We start from the raw sequence: 11458 nt of genomic DNA on the forward strand, positions 1-11458 counted from the left end.
CAGCTCTTCCCAGAAGAATTGTCTTTATCCATCCCCTCGAGCTCCCTTTCCTAGCACCCAGTAGACTGGCATTTTTGCATCTCCCACATCCTTTGACAGCATGTTCATGACTCCACGATGTGCATGGAAGAAAAGTTAAGCTCACTGTTTTTAAATGCACTAAAACAAATGCCAGAAAACGTTAATCCTAGGCCATTTACATACTTATTTAAGAAAGTAAGGACTGGGCATTACACTCCTAAAATCTGTTTGTCACGAGTCTAAGCCAACATGATTTCTTTGAAATCTGGACAGGTGCATGACACGGTTAGTTACTGCAGCTCTACAAACAGCTGGCAATTAGTTTCAACTGCAGCAAAGCCGCCATTCTGTATCAAGAGGTCCCAGATGACAGTGCAACCCAGACTGATGGAGCCCAAAAGCTTCCCAGCTGCGGCACAGGATCAGGAGCACTAAGTATTATGCCTGACTTTAAGGGCTAAAGACATTTAAAGGGCTTGCTCAATGCCAGGCTTCATATGAAGCATTTCAGCGTGTAATTTCACTGCCACAGAGGAACTGGGCACCTGCCTTGCTAGATCTAGTCTTTCACATCTTACTGCCTGGTTTCCCAGATCTGAGTTAGACAGGATCTTGGCTCCCCTGTGAAAGTTGATTACAGAGAAAAGACAAATGGGGCAAGGTGATACAAGTACATCAAATGTTGATTTGAAAAAAGAAAAAAAAAAAGAAAAAAAAAAAAGAAAAGGTGAAGTGGAAAGTTCCATTACCTCATAACTAAAGAACAAGAAAATGTTGAAGCAAACTGCAAGATGATAAATTCAGAGCTGATAAGAATGTTGTTATATAGAATATAAGAATTTCAGCCAAACCCAACAGTCAGTATCACTGAAGCTACAAATTAGGCAAGACTCTACCAGAGTTTACATGTTTATAAAGCAGAATTACAGTAACCATTTTTCCAAAGGGGAAGGACTACTAAATACATGCTCCCAGGCTTAGTATTTAGAGATTGCAACGCAACAAGGAGGAGGCTCCTTTGAGGAACAGATTATCTCACACATACTAATTAAAGGCATGCTCTGCCTTCCCCTACAGCATCCCATGGTGACCACTGCTGGAAAAGAGGAATTGTCATGCTGAAGCAGATCTGAAAACACATCAACTCCCATTACTTGTGTCAAGGTGCCACAAGGCCCATGGCTGAGCAGGGAAGGGCTGTGGGGAGCTGGAGACTGGCCCTGCTTCAGCATCACTGGGGCAGGGACCTACAGCCCCAGGCTGAGCTGAAATGGGGTCCTGGGCTTTTGGCAAGGTAGGGGGAGACCCTTGGGGAGGCTGGGCATGGCCATTAGTGCCCTCAACACCCTGACAACTTATGAAAATAAATGAAAATGATTCCCAGTTGCTAAATAGTTTTTCTATGACCAACTCAAATGCAGTCTCCCAAATTGCTCTCAAAAATAAATATTCAGCAACTGTTATGAATAATATCTGCATCTGTTCTGAGGGATGGAAACGTCAGAGTGGGAAAAGCAGACAGACCCAAATTCTGCTCCTGGTCCTGCTAATAACCTGCAGAGGTTGTGTCACTTGCCCCCAGTTTTACCATCTTACGATGGGGGACAATGAAACAGTCCACAGCTGTAAGCAATAGGCATTACACATGGCCAGAAGAAATGGGATAATTTTGTGTCAGGCTATGTTGGAAACATTAAGAATTGAGGTTGAGAGGGCTGTTTTGTTTGTTAATATATGCTATATAGTGGGGCTATTTTCTAGCTAATTCATATCCAGGCTCCATTAGTCGCCAAGAGTCCAAACAATGCAATTCTGGGAAAGAGAAGACTATCTCCTCCATACATTTATAATCTTTTAAGATCATGTAGAATAGTTTATCTGTATCTAGATGCCATTGTTAAGGCCAATATGACAAGTGTATCTATAACTGAATCTGTGCAAGCAGTACCCCTCATAAAGAAAGATTAAAGGGGAAAATACAGGCATGGTGGTCAAAGTATATGATAGATTGGTTTGTTTTGTTTTAAATCAGGTAACTCCGCAATTTAGCACAATGATGTCCTTCCACACACTGAGTCCTGTTATCTTAGGATTCAAGCAGTTAACAAAGAAAGTCTCTGCTCTGATGATTTCAGAGTTGTTTTTTCAGAAACATTATTTATTGATTATCGTAAGTTTTACATGGGTCATAAGAACAGATGTGGTCACTGTTCCAAGAATCTAATAAACAAACGCACCTAACCATCAAAGACAAAAGCAGAAAAAAAAATCTTGAAGCATTGCTAGCATCTGTAGCTCATGAGATAATTATAGGCAGTTTTTCTAAATAAAAACCTAAAAACTTTGAAATCATTTTCAAGTGAAATTTTTTGAAATCATTTTCAAGTGAAATCTGAAAAAAGACAGAAGGGCCACTTGGCATGAGAACTTGCAGTGTTCCTCACAGACATACAGCATGAGGAAAAAAATTTAGATACAAGAAGAGAAGGTGAATGAGTCTAGTACACTTTCACTGATGTCTTTCCATTGACTCCACCAGGCAAACATGGTCAAAGACAGCAGTTAGCAAAAAGGCCAGTAAAGAGTAAGCACGGATGAAGGATACAAAGAATGAGTGCAGATTGGGCTAGAAATGCAATCATGTCAGGATAAGCTTGCAGTTCACAACTAAAGCAGTGAACTGATTGCAGGGAGGGTCTAATATGTCACAGACAAAAATACGATCATTCACTTAACTTTATAGCTTTCCTTAAAATCAAATCATGGGCAATGTGAGACAGTGTTGACTATTACCCTCTTGGAAAGGTCTGAACTCTAGTTGTCCCAAGTACCTTCACCTCTTATTGACCTGGAATTTTATAATTAATACTAGAAGCAATAATCCCCACTGGAATGGTGCTATCATGATATTAAGAGGTTGGCTTGCATAGATATTTGGTCATTGACTGCCAGGGAGGCACAGAGACGGTCAGGAAGCAATTAAACCTGTCTGGTTGTGTTGACATTTTACTCGGTGTTCACCAAGTCCTTTGATTTCTGTAAGTGTACATTAGAGTTTGAGCTGCTGAGGGGGGAGGGAGGAGGAAAAAAGTCAGGCCCCAGAGCCTCTTTTGTATCAGGTTGGATTTTTGCTTTAAATTCAAGCTTGATCAGTTCCCTAACATGGGTAAAAGTCCTGTGTAAGAGGCCATGTCACTCTCCACTCAAATGGCCAGAAGCCATCGTTTCCACAAGAAACAAAAGCAACCAAAAGCTTTAAATCCTATCCCATTGTAGGAACACAATTGAATTCTCTTGCCAACATGAGGACAGAGTATACATAGTCACTGCATAGGACTGACAGTCTGTGTGGGAATTACTGAAGTCTAGCTGCAAGATCTCCATATACAGACATTTCCTGCCACGAGAATGTTACAGTACTAAGTCAGCATCCAAAGTAATCTAAAGAACAAAAGCAAAGCCTCTAAAATAGCAAAGAGGAAAAAATTATACACAAAGAACGCTTCATATGTTCAATACAGACATTTAAAGTAGAAGATATCAAGGTCATATCCTGAAGCCTTTATTCAGGCACATCAATAGGAGGGGGTTGTTAAAGTAAAGCCTGAGGCAGTATCTGACCTTCCCCCCCACACTTTGTATAAGATGGTTATGAGACGCTGTCCAAGAATGGAACTATAGGACATACCAAGCTCAAACACACATCTGCAACTGAATAGTATTTGTGTTTCAAAGTATGGCCCCAAAGAAGCTCTATGAGTAGCAGTAAAAGAGACAAAAAATACTTGGGTCTACAGTCTGTTAATATAAAAATAATCTAATCTTGCTATAAACAAAGCAAAGGGAGTTTAATTAATGAGCCATTACATCAGCCATGTTTGAAGTGAACTCAGCAATTCCCATGGACGGATGGCCTCCCAACCTGTCAAATTAATTTTGTAGTGAAAAGTGAACTAATGCAGATAACATGCACTGAAGCAGCCCTGGCCACCCAATTCCCAAGAAATCTTGTTTAGCATAAAGAGAGAAGAGAGGTGTAGTCTGTGACTGTATCAGCTGAAATACTCAACACATCCCTCTGATCTTGTATCCTGTTGCTCAACAGAAGAAGAAATCCAAGATTTCCCAATAAGTGTCATGATGGAGAGCAGCTCCTTCTTCCACAAGCAGTGTACATTAAATAACACCCATGTGTCCCCATATACACAGACATCTGGGAGGAAAACAGCCGCCATCTATGTCAACTCCCCTTCCTTGTTGCCTCAGCTTGATCACACTTTAAAGAAAGACAATAACTATTAGGTCTGCAGTGTTTTTCCACTGTTCTCTCACTTCTCTTTTCCCTTTTGCAATGGCTAATTACATTTACCTACAATAAAAAAAACTTAATAAACTATAACAAAGCCTTTGCTTTTCTGTGTGCCCAGGTGGTACACCTCTGCAGGGAAGCAGACTGATAGAGCGTCATAAACCTGGCTCTGACGTTATTATATGGCACTGTAATGTCATATAGCTGTTCCATACACTCCCTGCAGCTCACTGCTACCATTGCTGATCATTCCTTCATAATACTAATTCCAGTGTTATCAGAACAGCTCTTAAAGGTCCTATAACAGGCACATGAAAACATTCATGTGCCATTGCAAATGGTATACACTGATATCTATTTTGCCTTAGCACTTACTTGCTTGGATAAATTAATACACTATTGCTTCTTTCAGTGTATGCTTAGAACAACTTAATTTTTACAGAATTTTCCACACCAGGTTTTCAGCTTCCTCCAGAGGAAAGCAGCTGCGGAAAACATACTAAAACAACCAGGGAATGTAGGAGGGAAATAGGAACCCCTCCATTTATGCGTGCTGGGCTGGGCTTGGTGCCCCCCTTTAAGAAGGGTGCTGCTACCTCGTGCAGAGTATGTGATTTACGCATGTGTAACATCTCCCTCTACTGGCTAAAAACCGTGGGAATACTTCAATTCGCAAGTAGGAAAGTTTTCTCTGGAGTGAGAATCCCAAGACCTGGTTACATCCCATCCTCTTGTTCTTACATACATTTGTAATTTCTCTCTGCAACCCCAAAGCACACAAGGTTTATGTGACGGAGCAAGCAATGATGATCTGGGTAAAATTCACCTGAAACTCTTCCTCGATGGTAAGTACCTCAGTGGAATGCTTTGAAGACAAGGTGATGTTGAGCAAGTGCAATGGGGCTGTTCTTGGGAACCGAGGATTAGAGGGGACAGTTGCTTTGCAGAACCTTTCCTCTTGGACTCCAGAGCAACATCTGATTAAGCAATACTGCTTATTAAGCAATTTTGAAAACTGAGATCCTGATGGTGAACCTTAAGTCTCTTCAGTAACACCAGAGTCCAGTGGCTAAATATGGAAGTTTTACCAAATCTCAGTTCTTTGAAATCCACTAAAGCCATAACTCAGTGTTACTGTGTACCTCGCACTAACAGCATTTTTTATCTGATCCTATTTTTATTCTTTTTAAATGCTCAACAGCTAACAGAAATGATGAAAGATTATCTTGATATGTTTTGAGAATGAGAAACGCTAGCCTTCGAATACACTCCTGGTGGCAAGACAAAGCTGGGATACTCTGTCAGGACAATTTAATGACATATTGCATCTACACGCATCTTCAGTTTACGGCACTGCATAACATGCTCTTTCACACCCTGGAGAACTAATGCTCCTTACAGAGCCTATAGGCTACAACTGAGAGGGTACAATTTCCATACACCCCAAAACTAAATGGCATTAAGCTGAGATAAAGACATTATAAAGTTAACCTGCTCTTTCGTAAGCTGCTATCAGATTTGGCTATATGGATCTCCTGTGGACAAGAAAAATAGAAAAGATGATACATTCCATTAAAAATGGAGAATTCACTTCACACCAACCTTTCTGAAATGCAGTCTACAATATTGATTCAGAGGTTCTTGATCTATAAGCTACAGACACTAATATTTTTCCTGCTACAAGCTTGTCAAATTCAACAAATAATTCAAATACTATTTTTGATCATAATTCACACAACTGTAAATAAGGTAAATAAATGAAAAAAAAAAAGTTATTCATAGCAGGAGAATTATATCCATTTCATTGTTCAGCATCTTTTAAAAGCCTTTTTAATTCACCGTTCCTTCCCTTTTATTTCCCTTTTCCCTTTGTTTGATAAGCTTTTTCTAAATTTCCCTTCCCTGCATCCTGCATGCAGGGTGAAACCATTCATGCAGAATTCATCACAGGAAAACAAACATAGTATCTCACTCCCATATTCCCAGGAGGGAATTAACTGAAATTACCAGTTCTTGGGAAACTGGCATAGAAAAAAAAGCAGGAGAAATTACTATAGCCAAGTTGTCAGGGAAACTGTTAGCACTCTGGTAGCTCAGGAAAATGGGCTATTTGAAACACTTTCTTCTAAGTACCCAAGCAAAATATAGGGTCGTTTATGGGGATAGGAGGTGCACAAAGCCTGAAAGCCTTACTGCCTTTGAAAGGCTTAGTAACTCCTGGCTGCTGTGGGAGAGCTCACTCAAGAATAGACTCTTGCTACCTTTTCAGCACAGACATAGGGTTCTATGAATAGGACTTGGCTAATTCCCCCTTTGTGGAAGTCTTTAGGAAGCTTTTCATTGTATAGGCCATTCTATAGAACTCCTAAAGCCAAAAGATAAGAGTGACATTTTCTAAGGAAATTATCCAATTCTATAGTGAGCTTTTTTAAAATTACTTGTGCCCAACCCTGTAACATTTCCTTTGCTACTCATGGGACAGCAATTATCACAGCCAGCACTAGACAGACTTCTTCAACAGAACTTCATTACTTTTAGTCCTACATGAGTACATGGAAGAACAACGCTTTGCCAATTCCAAACACCCAGGCAGCTTCTGTAAGCTACAGCTGTCTAAGTCACACAGCTAACATGCAGCATGAGGCTACGATCATCAGTGCAACACTCCTCTCCTCTGCTCTCTGCTAGAAACTCTTCTGACTTGCCTTCTAGCTAGGGAAGACTTCTGACTGTAAAACGACCTGATCTTAAGGCACGCTGGGAACACGCTGCTGGGATACAGGCATTGCTCCCACAGCCCTCCCTCCACAGATGCACTCATGCCCAGATGATGACTTGCTTTGCTCTGCCACTTGCCACAAACAAACACGCTTACAACATATGGCTGGCAGAGAAGAAAATGCCAGCTGGAGTGCATTTCTGTGGTGTAACTGCACTTGCAGTAGTATTTTTGTGAGCAGAGTAATGCAGAGAAAAAGAGAAAAAGCAACTTGCCTGTGCCAATCAATCTTTTAGTGTTGACCTTGCTGTGAATAGGTGAATAGTGACAGTAAGTATATGAACTGTGGGCCAGGGTAGGCTGTGGGAAGAGGAGAAAGAAACTGAAGGCTTTAGCCCTGACCCAGAACTGCAGTGGAGATGTAACAAATAAATAAATCTGGATTTATATATCATATGTGAGGAGATGCCTCAGTCACCTGGTGGATTAAGGTGTAGAGGTTTCACAAAACATGCCTAACCTCATGTCAAACAAGCTTAAACAGCCAGTAGCACATTTCAGGTTATCGTTGCATCCACGTGGATCAGACTCTCAACAAGAGACCCCTAGACAGCAATACACAAGGCAGTATGGGTTATTCTAACAAAGAGGCCTGGGCAAGGCTTGAGTTTTCAATGGGAAAAACAGCAGGGGGGGGGAGAAAAAGGGGGGAGAGGCGGGATCAACAAAGAGCTAAAAACTTGCTGACAATAGCAAGTTAACAGCAGAATCAAAATTAAGATTTTTGGGGCTATCCCAAGTTGTTTCTTCCCATTCCCTCTCTCTCAGAAAAAAGGCTAAGGCACATAAATACAGTTATTTGGTTACAGACTTAGAAACCTGCTAAAGACAAAGATTTGTGAGCTGATTTTACCTTCTATTCTGAAGGTTATGGGAAGTTACCTTACACCTGCATAGCTTGCTCATAGGGTATTAAAGAATTCCTCCTTCTCCAGCTACTCAATTAGCCTGCTTGAACTACAGACCTACCAGCCCTGGAGATTCATCCAACTTGTACCTACTTATCCCCTCCAGAAGTGCTTGCCATCCCTGGCTCCCTTTCACCTTAGAGCGTGAGGATGTGCACGCATATATACAAGGTGTGTTAAGAGGTTAAAAGGGTGAATTTGTGCTGGGAGCATGATGTTGGAGTCTCAGCTTGGCACAAGAAGAAAGGCCAAGACATGCCAGAATTTGCAGAGACATATTCCTCAAGTTGCTTCAACCGTACTTGGCTCTCAGACTCCTAAGCAAAGACCACAGGACTCAAGGTCACCACATTCATACAGACAGTTGTTAAGCACCTGAGCACACACACAGCTGATTCAGTCCATATCTGAGGCCCTGCCATCAACGGCACTTTACCACATGCATTCCTCCCTGTACAGGACTTCTCCCTCACTCTCCTGACAAGGAGCAGCCATTACACTCAGCTCATTCATTTCCCTGGCTATAAACCTCCAGAGCAGAGCAGGCTAGACTACACTTTTGCCTTCCTTCTGCTGTGAAGAAAAACGTTCATTGTAGTTCTCCAGGTTACCAAGCACATATTGGATCTACTGGGGCTAAAGAAGCATGGGAAAAAGAATGAAACTCAAGCCTGTAGCCCCAAGGGCAAGAAGAGATTGCACAGCACTGTCTGGACAGTCTGCCCACAACCCTTGACTTTTCCCAGCAGTGCCTACACTCACTTTCCTTCTAAATGAACCTGCCTAAGCCACCCATGCCAAGTCTTGAAAGAAGAGCCTGTCAGACACCTACAGCAAAGTCCCTATTGCTTCTGTGAAAATTGCCCTGTTGCAAACAATGATCTGGAATGGCACTCCTGCAGAGACTGGGACTCAGATTCAGTTCAATTCACAGGGCTCAACAATCGATTTCCCTAGTGAGAGAGAGTAAGGCACTCTCTGTGCCTCAACAACCAATGCGTAACAGGGAAACAGTGCAGCCTTTCTCCCAAAGGCACCTTTTACTGGTCTGCAGAGCTAGGCTCTAAGGTTACAGATACACAGCATAATTTAAAAGGACTTTGAAATATCTGAGCTAGCTCTGAGATTAACTTAGAGAGTGGAAGATACTCACATTAACAGTACCTTGGGTCAATTAGCTCTGAGGATAAGCAGGATCTGTCCTATAGGATGCCAGCTGGGGATCTTTCTATCACTAACCTCAAAACCCTTGAGAGAAGTAAGAATCTGGCAAATGTCCCCAGCACAGGGTCGTAAGGCAAAGATATGGCTGACGCTCCTCAGATCTCTTGGGGAATGATCCCTCTGGCAAAACGTAACTCCTTTCTCTCACTGGGAACACAGCAACTCTGTTCTGGGACTTCTCTAGAGAAAGAGGAAAATGTTGCCATATGGAGTTGAGGAGAGGGCGAGTAAGAAGAGGAGTGTGGCCTCCTTGTAGAACAGAGGCTGTGCAGATAACACAGGTCATACTTGAGAAGAGAAACATGGCAGGTGGGACAGGGAAAGGAGGAGTACAGTATTACAGAAGGAGCATAATATAACAGCCAAACATGTTAATATTGGTATATAATAACCTTTACTATAACTCGTATTTGGAATTGCAAAACACCTACAGCATCGCAAATCTTGATGCAGGATAGCATCAGGCCATGTACACACACTAATGTCCAATACATTTAGGCATCTCATTCCCATTAACTTTAATAGGAGTCATGCATCTAATTAGGATTTAGTAACTTTCTACCCCTGTGCACGTCCCAGGAGCCTGTACTGAAGTATAGTTAAGGTCGTTGGTGGGGACAGTGTTTCTGTCCAACAAAGGATGCAAAGTATAGGGAAAAAAGACACAGCATCACTCTGTATCTAGGAGCGGCTAGCTCCAAAATCACGCTATGCCTCAAATGTTACAATAGCTTTCAAAGTTGGTTGGTTTTGTTTTCTCTGCAGGCCCATTCCCTAATGCTATCACCAACTGCAAGTTCCAGCCTGCATTAAGCACCACCCTATTAACGAGAAGTAATTTTGCAAGAAATTGAGGTGATTTCAGCATATTTCAAGGTATTAAAATCAGTTTAGTAAGTATCCATCTCTGAAGTAAAGTAGATAATGGGCATTAATCACCCAAGTAAATCCATTAGTCAGTTGCACAGTGTTCATGGTTGTTCCTGTACCTACAGCATCAACAAAGTCAGAATGAAGCATCAGCCTTCTCCAACTTGCTATAGCAAATCCAGCTGTTACTTTAATGAAATAAAAAATTTCACCCCCTGTGATCTCCTCCTTTATTTTTGCTAATTACTTCGGTACAGAGATTTCAAAAACATTTTTATGCCACAATAAAAAGGTAATGGCTCATCTGGCCTGCAGAGGCATAATTACTACAAATATATTTGTAATGCAGATAATGATTCTGGACAGCACATTTCCATGAGCAAAAGCCAAAATGAGCAAACAGGCTGATGACTGTCACCTGAATGCCAGTCTTCTAAAATAGTGATCCTTCTAGAAAGATCAACCCCACTGCCTAAAAGCTACAGGTATGTGTCTCAGGCATCACCTAATAATTTGTCTTTCCTCATATTATTGAAGTTGTGTATTTTCAGAGGTTGGGGGTGTGCGGTGTTCATATTTTGTCAATTTCACAGTAAGCAAAGAGCATTATATAAAGGATTACTAAATAAACATTGTCTTTCACTCTGGAAAGTCAAATTCCAGTTAACTGTTCACCAGTATAGAAATAGTTGTTCAATATTTATACATATTTAATGCGTAGGATACCTAGATTGATAAAAAAGCTAAACAAATTCAGATGTGGATTTATATGTTTGTAATTAATCTACATATAAAATTGGATTTATCAATCCAGTTCCATGCTATTGCAGGCAATCTCCTTAGGTAGTTTCCTAACATCATAAAGAAAGTTTCCATACCTGTAAAATAAATCCAGGTTCTTAAAATTCCCCATTCAAAATATCCCCATTCTTGAAATGCAAGAGGGGAAAGGGAAAAAGTTGGGGGAGAAGGCCAAAGAAAAACAACAACAAAAATACTGGTTTTCTTTTTTGGAGTTATGGGAAGGGAAAAAAATAAGCAAAATATGAAAAATAGTCTCATCTTAGTGACGAAAGTGTTGTGGAAGTTTAAAATTCGACTTAAAATAAAAATGTAAAGGATGGAGGTATTCTGAGGAGTGCAGACAGGTATTTCTCTCAAGCCACAGTTAATGATTGTTTGCATTTCCCTTAGTCACAAGGTCCAGAAAGATTTTACCTTAAAAAGACCACAGCAACCATCTTAAGAACAGACTGTCTCTGCTGCAGAGATCAGCTGCTCACTTACCACCGGTACTGCATGTATTTATCTCAGCACATGCCCATTCAGAAGTCAAATGTAGTCATT

The sequence above is a fragment of the Charadrius vociferus genome, unplaced genomic scaffold, assembly GCF_000708025.1.
Source record: "Charadrius vociferus isolate BGI_N301 unplaced genomic scaffold, ASM70802v2 scaffold303, whole genome shotgun sequence".
Lineage (NCBI taxonomy): Eukaryota > Metazoa > Chordata > Aves > Charadriiformes > Charadriidae > Charadrius > Charadrius vociferus.